Source organism: Stomoxys calcitrans, chromosome 4 (genome assembly GCF_963082655.1).
Source record: "Stomoxys calcitrans chromosome 4, idStoCalc2.1, whole genome shotgun sequence".
Classification (NCBI taxonomy): domain Eukaryota; kingdom Metazoa; phylum Arthropoda; class Insecta; order Diptera; family Muscidae; genus Stomoxys; species Stomoxys calcitrans.
In genome coordinates, this window is record NC_081555.1 from 81848564 (window position 1) to 81863116 (window position 14553).

General features: G+C 37.2%; 1 long non-coding RNA gene across 2 annotated transcripts; it reads left to right on the forward strand.

Annotated features, from left to right (window-relative positions):
- The first annotated feature begins 12702 nt into the window (after window positions 1-12702).
- On the forward strand, window positions 12703-13485 carry LOC106089022 (uncharacterized). 2 transcript variants are annotated; one of them, XR_001221545.1, is made up of 3 exons: window positions 12703-12870; window positions 12931-13053; window positions 13116-13485. It is a non-coding gene; the product is annotated as an uncharacterized LOC106089022 (long non-coding RNA). The 2 variants fall into 2 exon arrangements; XR_001221546.1 differs by having other exon boundaries at window positions 12964-13053.
- The last annotated feature ends 1068 nt before the right edge of the window (window positions 13486-14553 follow it).

Here is a 14553-nt window from a genome sequence, read left to right on the forward strand (position 1 = left end):
AAAAGACAATTTGCCGTAAACCTCTATAATGTGCATCCAATCAAATGCGGCATGAATGCCAACAGTAGCAGAATTCCTCAAATGAATTCCTCTGATGCTTGAAGTCAATGAGGGGAATAAGAATGACGACCAAGTCAAAGTCGATGTTGTTGCTGACGACGATGATGACGATGATGCTGCATTAGTAAGTGAGACTTATTATGGCCTTTAAGTGTTTTAATTAAACTTTACATTTATGCCATTGAAGAGCATCTCTTTTTTTACTTTCCCGTCTTGCAGCAGCTCCCTACCCTTCTTCTGCATGTCTGATGCAATATGAAAATTGTTTTCAAATGTTCAGAAATTGAAGCAGACAACTTGAAAAGGTTCATGTCTGCTTGCTAATGAAGAAGTATGTGCCATAACTTTTTTTGAATCAAAGCATTTCATTCGCTCGTTAAAATAATACCTTTATATCAGTTTATGACTTATTCTTAGCAATTGTCAAATAAAAGAATATATGCATTTATTTAACACTCATAGAAATTTGTTAGTGAAAACAGCAAAAATGTTTTCTGAAACAGCAGAGTCTGCTGAAAATGGGGCAGCAGTAATTTGTTGCAAAAATGTTCTGTTGTTTTCAAATTTTGAAAATTAAAAAAAGCTCAAAAATGTCATAAATATTTAAAAAAATTGTTTATTACTTCTTATTTCTCAATGCTACAAGCTGTAGTTCAAATTTTCTATAATTTGCTATTTTTAGATCAAATTTAAATAATAGCAAACAAAATAGCTACTACTTTATAATATAAGCTTTGTAACAAAAAAATTCACCTCTAATATTGCCAATTTTTTTTACTTATATATAACGAATGCCTAAATTGTTATTTCGAAGTTAAAAACTTTTGAATAGATTTGTTCAAAAGGTGAAAATTTAAAATTTAATATCAGCAGACAGTGTTTGCTGATATCAGCAAACTAATTCTTTCTATTCTGGGTGAAAGAATACACTTATAGAAAGAAGTTTGCTGAAAATAGCAAACACTGTCTGCTGAATATTAGTATTTAATTTTGTTATTATTGTAGCAGTAGTTTTGCTATTACAGCAGAAGTTCTGTAATTTCAGAGCAGCAGGCTTACTGCTGAAAAGTCTGTTGTTTGCTGAAAATGACTGCTGCTTAATTATGAATGCGAAGTTAGAAGAGAAAATAAAATACAAATGTAACTGTGTGTCTCAGTGGATGTTTATAATCACCACTGAATGTATGATTTCCATAATCTTTTTGCTTTAAATTTAGAAACAAAGGGCCACGTCAGTCATGTATACATAAGTAGAGTAATAACAAACAAGTAAAGGCGTGCTAAGTTCGGATTCTGCTAAAAATTTATACAAACTAAATTTAGTTGAAGGGAATAATTTTATTCTACATACCAAACTTCTGTGAAATCAACAAAATTTAAAGCTTCTAGGAAGCGAACAAGGATGATCGAGAGACCGGTTTACTTGGGAGCTATATCAGGTTATAGACTATTTTGGACCGTACTTGGCACAACTATTGAAAGTCAAAATAGAACACTACATGTAAAATTTCTGCCAAATCGGACAAAAATTGTGGCTTGCAAGGGCTCAAGAATTCAGATCGGGCGATCGGTTTATATGGTTTATACGGTTTATCTATCTCAGGTTATAGACAAATTTATATCGTTCTTATCACTGTTGTTGGAAGACATAACAGAACATTCATGCAAAATTTCAGCCAAATCGGACTAAAATTGCGGCTTGCAGTGGCTCTAGAAGTCAAATCGGGAGGTCGGTTTATAAGGGAGCTATATCAGGTTATAGACCGATTCGCACCGTACTAAGAAATGTTGTTGGCAGTCCTTACAGAACACTACTTGCCAAATTTCAGCCAAAACGGTCCAATATTGCGTCTTCCAAAGGCTCAATAAGTCAAATCGGGAGATTGGTTTATATGGGAGCTATATCTATATCTGCCCAACGACCTTCATCGATACTAAGTATCTGCGACAAATTTCAAGCTGCTAGCTTTTCGCGTTCGACCTCTATTGTAATTTCGACGGACGGACGGCCGTGGCTAGATCGATTCAGAATGTCGAGACGTGCAAGAATATATATACTTTATGGTGTCTTAGACGAATATTTCGAGGTGTAACAAACGGATTGTCTAGATTAGTATACCCCCATTCAATGATGGTGGGTATAAAAATATTATGGAAAGTATGCATTCAGTGGTAATTATAAACATCCACTAAGACACACATTTACAACTCAAAGAACTTGACAAATGCGATCCATTGTGGAGGGTGTATAAGATTCGACCCGGCCGATCTTAACACGCTTTTACTTTTTTTCTTCTAACATCGCCTTCATAATTAAGGAGCGGTAATTTTTAACAACAGACTTTTCAGCAGTAAGCCTGATGCTTTGAAATCGAAGAACTACTGCTATAATAGCAGAAGCACTGCTACAATAGCAGCAAAATTTTGTAATTTTTAATTTGTAATTTATTTATTTACACCCGCACAACAAGAATATAAAATTCTTATAATTAAATTGCGGGTAATATCGCCAACCCGCTCTTTAATAGTCAGCTGAAAGTGTTGGCTGTTTTCAGCAAACTTTTCCTATGAGTGTGGGTTTATAAAAGCTTAACTTTGGGTTTGTTATTTAAAACAAAAATCTAAAATTAAGGTCAAAATATCGTTGATAGTTAAGAAATTGACCATGCCAAACTGCTAAATCTAAAAAAAAAATATTTTTCAAAAAATAATAATTGGACAGTCATCTATAAAGCTAAATAAGAATCAATCAACGATCAAAATTTGATGGTTATGTTCGTTAGGAAATCTCAACAACAGTACATCGATGAACTTTATTCAATTTTTGGCCATGAAGCTCCATCATGGGCCAGTATTTATCGATGGTATGGTGAATTCAACCGAGGTCGTAGTTCACTCCAAGACGTATTTCGTGAAGGTCGTCCATATTAGTTGTTGTTCCAAAACCCATTGATGCTGTGTGCCAACTGATATTGCAAGATCGTCATGTGACCTATCGTGAGATTGAGCCAACCTTAGGTATTAGTGGGAACATTCAATATTGCATGAACATGTGACCGTCCAAAAAAATTTTTTCGCGTTGGATCCACACATGTTGTCAATCGCTCAAAAAAGAGCTTGTGTCGATTGGTCGAAAGAAATGCTCCAAAAATACGATCGCGGTGCTTCGGAACATGTCTATGACGTCGTGACAGGTGATGAATGGTGGAGTTAAGCGAATGAGCTCGAAAGTAAACAGCAGTCGACTGTTGCTCGTGCACAAAACACTTCCAAGCAAATGATCGCCTGTTTTTTCGGAAAAACTGGACATGTCGCATGAGTGGTACACAACCATTTGTTTGCCAGTTGTCTTCCAAGAAATCGGGAAAACCAACCACCCTAGACGTATCACTCACTTAGGTTGAAATGAGGGTGCAGATATTAAACCGCCCCATGCCACTATGGACATACACCTAAGCCAGTAATCGGCTTGTTGTGCGCTCTAAAAAATATAAAGTAACCTCTAAAAAGAAAATTTTAAGTTAGGAATTTGGTGATACTTACAAAATCCTTAATTGTTTTCAATGCCACTCCTCTAAGTTGGTTCATGTCTGATATTGTGTCCTCACCTAAGTACCGGTATCTGTTGGACGCGTAAGCCGGGCAATGACAAAGGAAATTCTCCAACGTCTCATCATCTTCCCCGCATGCCCTACACATGCTATCACTTGCCGCACCGATTTTACATAAGCTCGTAGTCCTATGTGTCCCGTTATGATACCAATAGCTATACTGAACTCCTTCTTGCTTCCTTTTAGTAATAGCTTTGTCTTCCCGTCGATCCGAAAGGCTTCGGGTTAACCAAGTTTATTGACGGCAGTCCTCTGGCCTTCACCGCAATATCGTCTACCCTTTCATTTCCCCTTACTCCGTTATGGCCCGGCACCCAAACGATGCGGATTTTGCCATCCTCAGAGAAGACGTTAATCTCCTTCTTACACTGCAAGACTGCGCGTGACCTTACCGTCCTGGTTGTTATTGCCCTTATGGCAATTTTACTGTCGGTAAAGATGTTCATACTCGTGGTCCTCGCGATAGCACCACACCACTTCACGCATTCCGTGATCGCCCGGATCTCCGCCTGCAAGACCGTATTATGGTCAGGCAGTCTAAAACAGATCTCAGTCCCTGGGTTTTCAACGTAAACCCCCAGGTCCACTCTGTCCTCTAGGTTTGATCCATCCGTGTAACATGATCTTCCAGATGGCAATACTAGAGTTCCGTCAATCCAAGACTGTGCCGATGGCAGCAGTTCCCCGCACTCGACTTCAAGGTTCATCTCAGGTATCCGATCGGAAACCTCTTCCCTTCTTTCCAGGTATCCTATCGTCGCCTAGATTATACCGCGATGGTATGCTGTTCCCATCCTCAATCCATTCTCCCATCGCCTTAAGTCTCATAGCAGTAGTCGCTGCCTCACACTTAATCTGTATGTCAGTGGGTCGGATATCTAGAATAGTCTCCAGTGCCCTAGTGGGCGTAGTTCTCATCGCTCCGCCTATGCCAAGACAACATGTTCTCTGAACCTGTTGTTGTTATTAAAAACTTACAAAAAAATGCATTACGGCAGGTTTGGTATCTGTGAATGTAAAAAGATGGGTCAGCAGAGAAAACTCCTCAAGGAGGTGTACTGTCTCCTCTAGTTTGGAATATAGCCATTAACAATATATTATGATCTCTGGAAGAAAAAAGTGTAAAAGTGATTGCGTGTGCTGATGACGTGGCAATTGCGGTTAGGGAAAAGTTTTGGCACTCTAAGAAATGTATGTTTGGAAGGTCTGCTTGCAACAGTGGGCTGCCGAAAGTGGTATAGGTATAAATCTGTCCAAGAAAGAAGTAGTTTTTTTCAGCATGAGATACAAATAAGCTACAGTTGCACCTGTCTCCTTGGGAGGAGAGAATGTTTGGCAACCCTATGCCTGAGTAGAAGTGTGCGTTTGACAGCTGATCATTCTTTTTTAAAATTCTCTATTATACTGTTCTTCAGTTGAAGTATTTTTTCGCGCTTTACATTAAACAAACTGCAGGCTTTTGGAATTTTATCAAGTTTTCCTGTAAATTGGCCGAATCTACAGAGAATCATATTCTCCCAAGCTGGTGTTGAGTTGCATAACCATCGTTGCCGTTGTTATTGCATTGCTATTGCTGAATTCCTAACTGGATATTTTGATATTTTTGTATTCCTCTTTGCGTGCTGTTGTTGTTGCTGTTGTGTTTGCTGCTTTATTATTTTTGAGCTATGCCGGGAAACAAATCTCTAAAATGCGGTTGCTGCGAGGAGCCAATAAATAAATCTGGGAGTGTGATGTGCAGACTGTGCTCCCGCTGGTTCCATGCCAACTGCGTCAAACTATCGGAGAAAGATTTACTTGCGCTGAGGTCTGTGAAATCAAGCGCCTTTATATGTAACTCGTGTGAAAATAATATTGGCACAAATGGTTTTTTTACTGACATATGCAGTTTAGAAAGAAAGCTGGATGATTTCATCACAAAGAATAATAGTGACCAAATGGCGATTAAAGATGCTTTGGATGATATAAAAACAGAGATGTCTACATGTATGAGTGGCATTAGAGCAGACATTGTTGAATGTAATAAAAAAATAATATCTGTGGAAACTTCAACATCTCTTAGGATTTCCAAGTTGGAAATGGAAAATAACATGTTACATCGACGTCTTAATCGTGGGGACATAATCATTGGTGGCCTACCCGGTGGAATTACTGATTTAGTTGGCACTGTTGTCTCATTAGGTGCTTTCTTCAAGGTTGACATTACTAAGCAAGACATAAACCATGTTTGCTACATAAGTAACCGAAAGTTTATTCTGCTTAAATTAAATAATGTAATGATTCGAGATGCTATTATGAGCGAATACTGGAAAACACGGTCGTTGAGGGTGTGTGACTTTTTTAATGGTGCTGGCAATGATGTTGAACGCCGGGTATATTTAAACGATCACTATTCTCCTGCAGCAAGCCACTTCAACATGATTTGCAAGCAACTACTTCGAAAACAACTGGCTGTTAAATACAGAATCTTGCACGGTGACAATTTGAGGGTCAAGTTATCGTTACATGATGGAAGCGAAGTTATTCGTGGTGTTGATGAGTGCGTTGCGCTTCTTGAGTCGTCTGGTGGCGAAACATCATAATCCGTTCTACACGTACGTTTATTGTAATTCTTAGAGATTTGATTAACAATTTTTTTGGTAAATTTTTCTATTTTCGAAAATTTTTGAATAATTTGAATATTTTTGTATTTTTTTTTTCTCTATTTCTGAACAAATGTGTAAATACTTCGATTGATTATGTATGTATATAACAAATAATTTGTTAGTTTTTTTTATGGATCTCATAATTTATAATGATCAGCTGCTTAGCAGTAATTTGAATTTAATATATTATATGAATTTAAATTTAATATATTATATGGGTTTTAGGATTTTCTTCGTTATGATTACAAATAGACCTAGTTTACTAATATTTCTCAATTTTTGGCTCCCCGCAACAGAAGATTCTTATACCTTTGATGTCTTCTAACTTAAACCTTGGTCCTGTTGTTAGCAACAACAATTTTATAAACTCAATATTGAGAGAATGTAATGACAAATTAAATGTAGCCCATTTAAATTGCCAGAGCATGAGACCTTCAGCTTACTCATCTAAATTTGATGAACTTAAATCGATTTTATATGAATCTAAGCTTGATGTTGTAGGAATTTCTGAGACCTGGCTTAAATCCCCTGTTTCTTCACGCTCTGTTAATGTTCCAGGATATACTTTACATAGAAATGACCGCAAGAATTCTAGGGGCGGTGGCGTAGGCATATATATTTCATCGAACCTTAAACATAAGTTGGTTTTTAAAAGTTCCATTTTGGGGATGTGTGAGTCTCTCTTTATTGAACTTTATTCTGGTTCGGCTAAGATATTATTTGGGGTTGTATACTTGCCTCCTCCAGGTGATTTTGCCACGTTTGAGGAAACTCATCGTGATCTTTTCATACAGTTTTCCAATATAATAGTTGTTGGTGACTTCAATTGCAACTTGTTCAATATTTCTTCTTCTTCTTTAGTTCGTTCGACCTGCTGTAGATTATGTTTATCCGTTTTGCACAATTCTAGGCCCACACACTTTGATGCAGTGCATGGCACCACAACCTTGTTAGACTTTATGCTCCTGAGTTCTAATTTAAGTGAACATTTATCGGACCAGGTTCAATGCCCTGCGATTTCTCGCCATGCATTGATATTTGCGGCTTTTGATTTTCGCATGAGTAGGACAGATCCCTTTGTGGAATTTTATGACTACAATAACATTGATATGTCTGGAGTTCTTAATTTTTTGGACAGTTTTAATTTCTCTGATATGTACATGTCTTCAGATGTAAATGAAAAGTGTACTATTCTGACAAACCTATTTGAAAGTCTTTTTTCTTTTGTTCCTGTTTTGAGGAAAAGAGTCGTTTTGTTTGGTGATGAGTGGATGAACTCCAACGATATTGTTTTCACTAAGTCTTTGAGGGATATGGCTTACTCTGAGTACCAATTGAACAGAACACCAGAAAACTGGCGAACTTTTTGCAGATATAGAAATAAAACTAAATCTCTAATTCGGAGAGAGAGACGGAAGTATTTTGTAAGACGTTTCGGTGGGCTTAATGCGGATGGTTTATGGAAAGTGCTTCGTGGTTCTGGTTGCATTGGTGATGATGCTTTCGTGTACAATGGCGACATAGATGACGTCAATGAATTCTTTGCGCATGGCGCGCAATCTAATTTGCATGATATTATTGATATCAATACTTTTTCTTTTAGTGAAGATGGATTTTCTTTTGATTGCATTGGTATTGATGATATTGCTGTTGCTATATCTAAGATTAAGTCGAAAGCAATTGGAGTTGATGGAGTTTCTGTGCAGTTCTTAAATATTCTTTTTCCTCATCTATCTGGTGTCATATTGGATTTGGTAAATGCAATTCTGACTTCCTCTGTTTTTCCTACTGCATGGAAAACAGCTCGTGTAGTTCCTATTCCGAAGAGAGCTTCGGTCAATAGCCTGGAAGATCTGAGACCTATTTCCATTCTGCCTGTTTTGTCGAAGGTTTGCGAACATATTATGAAAGATCAGATTCTTTTACAATTTACAAATAGAATTTTTCAAAACCAGCATGGATTTCGTAAAGGCCATAGTACAACCACTTTACTCCTTCAGCTTACGGACTCTATAAGAATGAATAACAATTTGGATAGATTTAGTGTTTTGGTTTCCCTTGATTTGACTAAGGCATTTAATTCCATATCTTACAAGATTTTAGTAGAGAAACTTTGTTCAAAATTCAATTTTTCTAATTCTGCATGCAGACTTATTTTATCCTACTTAGGTGGTAGGTCTCAATTTGTTAGCTTGAATGGCAATGTTTCCTCTATTCTTCCTCTGGCCTCTGGTGTTCCCCAAGGTTCGGTCTTGGGGCCCTTGCTATTTCTTCTATACATAAATGATTTACCTGAATGCTTAGATCTATCTATTTGCACAGTTTTCTTATATGCAGATGATGTTCTACTTCTTTTTAATGGCCAACGTGATTGTCCTGATGCTTTGGAGATTGGAATTAATCGTTGTTTGGGTCAAGTTTGTCGATGGACCAGTACTAATGCCTTCACAATTATCCCGTTAAAGACTAAAGCCTTGTTGTTTGGAAATAATGTGTTTGATTTTCATCTTTTGTTGGGATATGATGAGGTTAGCTTTGTGGATGAGCTTAAGTGTCTTGGGTTGGTACTTGATAAGAATCTAAATTTTGGGGCTCATATTGACCATGTACATAGTAGAGTGTACTATACCCTGCGTAGGATATATTCTACAAACATTTATTTGCCTCTATGGGTTAGAAAACGATTGGCCCATGCATTGTTAATGCCTTCTATTAGATATGGTCTTGAGGTTGTGTCTGGTACTACCATAGGCAACATTCAGAGGTTAAGGCGTATTATTAATATCATTGTTCGATTTGTATTTAGTGTCCGCAGGCGTGAACATGTAACAGAATTCGTCAGAGAGTTTCTTGGTGTTTCCTTCGAGAACTATATCAATTGTACTAACCTGCTGTTGTTTCATAAAATAATTAAAAATGGTGTACCTTTTCCTTTACGCGATTTATTTACCTTCTCCCGTTCGGTTAGAAATACTCAAATTGTTATTGCTAGGATATCATGTTCTTCATACGAAAAGTCTTTCGCTGTACGTATTGCTCGGTGCTGGAATTTTTTACCTATTGATTTGAGAATTTTTTCTCATTCAAACAATGCTTTTCGATTGAAAATTACAGGTTACTTTAACTTTGAGGAATCCTGATTTCTGCTTTTTGTCCCTTTTTTAATTGACTTATTTTTTTCTTTTTCCATATGCTTTTGCTGCCGCTTCTGAACATGTGCCATTTTCTACGCTTGTAGTATTCTTTTTTTTTCCTCTTTCATGAATGTTGTTGCTAACATCATAGGATTAGATGCTTTTCATTATTCCTGTTTTGTTTTTAATTGGCTGGGGAGCCTATAATAACCATTTCTTTTTTTTTTTTTTTGTAATCAAATAAGAATAGTTCATAATTTAGATTTTAGTGAGAGTTAAGTTTTATTTTTGTACTTAGGCATATTGTTACATATGCAATGCGAATTTTTGGCCAAATAGGCTTAGTGTTGCAAAGATGCGAATAAATAAATAAATAAAAATAAATAAGTTACAGAAAGCGTTAAATATCTGGGTTATTATTTTCTGGACAGGAAATTGATCAAATCCAACATTTTGGAAAGGGCAAGAAAGGCAACTCTTGCTCTATGCAGCTGGCAGAGACCCATTGGCAAAAGTTGGGGATTAATACCGCACGTCATGCATTGGGTATATACTGCAGTTGTCAGACCTATAATGCTATATGGTGTTGTTATCTGGTGGACGGAGCTTCCAAAGTCCACCTACTGTTAAATACTCAACTGGATCCAAAGGAACACAGCCGCACTGAGAACGAAACCATCTGACTTATGTAATGAATCTGAACTTTGTGGCTAGACAAATTGCTACGACAACTGTCGTAGCTCATGTGGTGGTTACGGACACTGTATTATCCTTAATACAATATCCGATGTTCCAGGCAGTGTGGATAACACCCTACCTGATCCAGCACTTGATAAAAGTGCTGCAGCAATATTCCTAAAAGAACAGCTTGGAACTACGATATTCCTGGTAATAGAAGTTTCATAGACTTCTATACGGATGGTTGGAAACTAGGCGACCAGGTGAGTTTTGGAGTGTACTCTAGAGATCTGGAAGTGGTCATATCGAACAGATTACCCGACCACTGCAGTATCAAGCGGAGATCCTTGCAATTAAAGAAGTGGCCGAATGGCTAAGAGACAATGTCATATCGATGATTGGCATCTATATCTTCTCAGACAGCCAGGCAGCCATTAAATCCCTGGAGAACGTATTTCTCAAAAAAATTCACCTATTCTGGGTGCCGGACCACAGAGATATTCCAAGGAATTGTAAAGCGGACGAGCTTGCAAGTCTAGGAACTACCTCACACATCTCAAGTAAACTGGAATCTGTGAATATGACTCTAGCGACATGTAAGCAAAGTTTTCACGAATGATAGATTGTCACAAAGTGGGGGCTGTGAGCATTCCAAAGCTATGTGACCTTGAAGAGGTCAACCGCTTTGCTGTCACTGGCTAGAACAGACGTCTCAGACATTGTGTCCGTCATGACAGGTCACTGTCTAATCGGAAAACATGCTGACAGACTGAAGCTGTAAGGAGTTCCAAAACAAGGACCGATTTGGCCCGTTTACAATCCCAACCGACCTACACTAATAAGAAGTATTTGTGCAGAATTTCAAGCGGCTAGCTCTACTCCATCGAAAATGAGAGTGCTATCGACAGACAGACGGACGGACGGACATGGCTAGTTCGACTTAAAATGTAACGACGATCAAGACTATATATACTTTATGGAGTCTTAGACGCACATTTCGAGGTGTTTCAAACAGAATGACGAAATTAGTATACCCCCATCCTATGGTGGAGGGTATAAAAATTAACGTTTTTAAAGTTTTTTTAATTACGACTAGTTGTATAACTTTGAACTGAATAATCAGATAGGGACAATATTTGTGACAAACTCGTTGTAAATTTTGTTTCAAATCTATATCAAGCAAAACCAGTAAGGAAAGGCGAAAGTCGGGCCGTGGCGACTTTATAATACCCTACATCTACCCTATAAAAACAAAAGGGGGCTACATCTAATTCTGAACCAATTTTGATGGACCCCGACGGATGTATCCAAAAAGATTATTAAAATTCCTGTATCAAATTTCGACCAAACCAAAAATATTCAAAATGTGATAACTACGGTTGACAAATGACAACAAATTACCCAAAATCAGAGGAACATATACATGGGAGCTATATCTAAATATGAACCGATTTCGATTAAACTTTATGGATATTATGGAAGTCGTCGAGGAAACCGTTGTACTAAATTTTGGGAAGATTGGTCAATAAATGCGTTTGCAGTGGGTATGGGAGTAAAAATCGGGCGATATATATATGAGACTTATATCTAAATCTGAACCGATTTCTATGAAATTCACCAGTAATATCGAGAGTCATAAAATCCTTTCTGCCAAATTTCCAGAGAATCGGTTCACAAATAACCATTTTATTGCTGTATTGCTGCAAATCGGACGAACATATATATGGGAGCTATATCCAAATCCGAACAGATTTCATAGAAATAATATCGAGTGTCATAAGAAAATCCTTCCTGCCAAATTTCGAGAGAATCGGTTAACAAATGGCCATTTTATTGCTGTATTACTGCAAATCGTACGAACATATATGTGGGAGCTATATCCAATTCTGAACCGATTTTTTCCAATTTCAATAGGCTTCGTCTCTAGGCCGAAAAACACGCCCATACCAAATTTGAAGACGATCGGATGAAAATTGCGACCTGTACTTTGCACACAAATTAACATGGACAGACAGACGGACATAGCTAAATCGAATCGGAAAGTTATTCTGAGTCGATCGGTATACTTATCAATGGGTCTATCTCTCTTCCTTTTGGGTGTTAGAAACAAACTCGCTAAGTCATAATACCCTGTACCACAGTAGTGGTGTAGGGTATAAAAATTAAATTCGTAAATTGCAAAATACATAGCCAAACTCGGCCAAAATTTCAACAAATGAAAATTAAAACTCAAATATTTCCGAAACCAGTGAAGATATTATATACCTCAAGCGAATTTTTTTGTTGGGTGTCTTGATCACTATTCAGCAAATAAAGGATTTTGAAATTTGACAGCCCGAACAATTTTTCGAAATGCCAAAGCGGTTTGCCAAGAGGCGCCCGGATTTTTTGCACATGATCTCGATTACACCTCAGCATTCACCATTTAAAATGTCAAAGAGTTATCTCTTTCCGTTCTCAAATGACATATTTCTTACTAGTTTTTCGATTTTCTCCCACTTTGTGATGATTGGTATAGGAAGGAAGCGAAAACAATTTTTGCAAGAACCGGAGCGGAGTGGAAGAAATGTGATTTCATAGAGCAACAAAGCTTAAAAGAAGAAACAAATTAGGTGAGAGTCTCTAGTTGAAATCCAAAGATAGTGAAAGAGATGAAGGATTAAGGCAGCTGATCAAGGTCCTGTGTGTCTGCCAATTTCTTTTCTTTTGGCTCTCTCCACTTTTGGAGCCAAATAGTGTAAAGTAGGTGAAATTATTCCTATTATTCAATAATTAAACTACATATAAATCCAATCCCTCCAGATTCATGTTACAATAGTTATTTAACATTCCTAGAACATCTTACATAATGTCAAGTTTTATTTTGTCTAATGTCCAAGATTAATTGAATGCTGCACATCCTTTGTGAAACAACAATAAATGTGTGTAAGTACACATTTTCCATATTTAAGTTAACATTGTTCAATGTATTCTTGGCAATTTTGTAGTCCAATTCAATCTTTAAGAACAATAATTGGCCGAGGGCAAATCTAGTCTGAGTGATGCCAAAAACATTTCTCTCAACACGCACACAAAACCAGCAACAATCAAGAAAATCTCAAAGGCCAATTCGCAGCTGTTTCTTTACACATTATTTACCAAAACAAATGAAGCTTTAAGGTATGTAGGAGAAATAACGCAAATACTGACGTTGCAAAATTTAAAGTAAAGTACAAAATTCACGGAACATTGTCGCTGGACTGCAAAATATATTAGCCGCCCCCGAATTAACTTCTTATACCGCATTGTATAAACAACTTTAAAAAAAGTATTTTAAATTTAGAAATAAATATGTAACCAGCAGGTAATGAAACTAATTCCTGCAGCATTATAAATTTTTCGTATTTATACTAAAAATAAATGAGCGATTTAAAAGTCTAGACAGGAGCATTTATCCAAATGGTGCACGTATTATATACATAACCCTCCTATTTTAACACCTACCACCGACGGATGGGGGTATATTCATTTTGTCATTCCGTTTGCAACACATCGAAATTTCAATTTCCGGCCCTAAGAAGTATATATATTCTTGATAGTTGAAAAAATCTAAGACGATTTAACCGGTCCGTCTGTCCGTCCCTCTAAATGTTGAAAAAACGCTAGTCTTTAAAAACAGAGATATTGAACTGAAGCGTTGATCATATCCTTTTTTATACCCACCACTATGTGATAGGGGGTTTTTCATTTAATCATTTCGTTTGAAACACATCGAAATATCAATTTCCGACCCTTCAAAGTATATATATTTCGGATCGTCCTAAAATTCTAAGACGATTTAACGATGTGTCCATGTGTCTGTCCGTCCGTCCGTCTCTCCATCTGTCCGTCCATCTGTTGTAATCACTCTACAGCCTTCAAAAATTGAGATATTGGCACAGATACGTCTTTTTTATGCACGCTGGTAAAGTTCTTGAACGGGCCAAATCGGTCCATATTCGGATATAGCTACTATATAGACCGATTTTCCGATAAAGGGTCTGAAGCCGATAAAAGCTTTATTTTTTTTTTCCGATTTCGCTGAAAATTGAAACAGTGAGTTATCCTAAGCCTCCCGACATCTGACCTAAATATGGTATTATATCCACCACCGAAGGATGGGGGTATATTCATTTTGTCATTCCGTTTGCTACACACCGAAATATCCATTTCCGACCCTATAAAGAATATATATTCTTGATCTGCGTAAAAATCTAAGACGATCTAGACATGTCCGTCTGTCCGTCCGTCTGTTGAAATCACGCTACAGTCTTTAAAAATAAAGATATTGAGCTGATTCTTTTTTTGTCCATAAGCAGGTTACGTTCGAAGATGGGCTATATCGGACTATATCTTGATATAGCCCCCATATAGACCGATCCGCCGATTTAGGGTCTTTGGCCCATA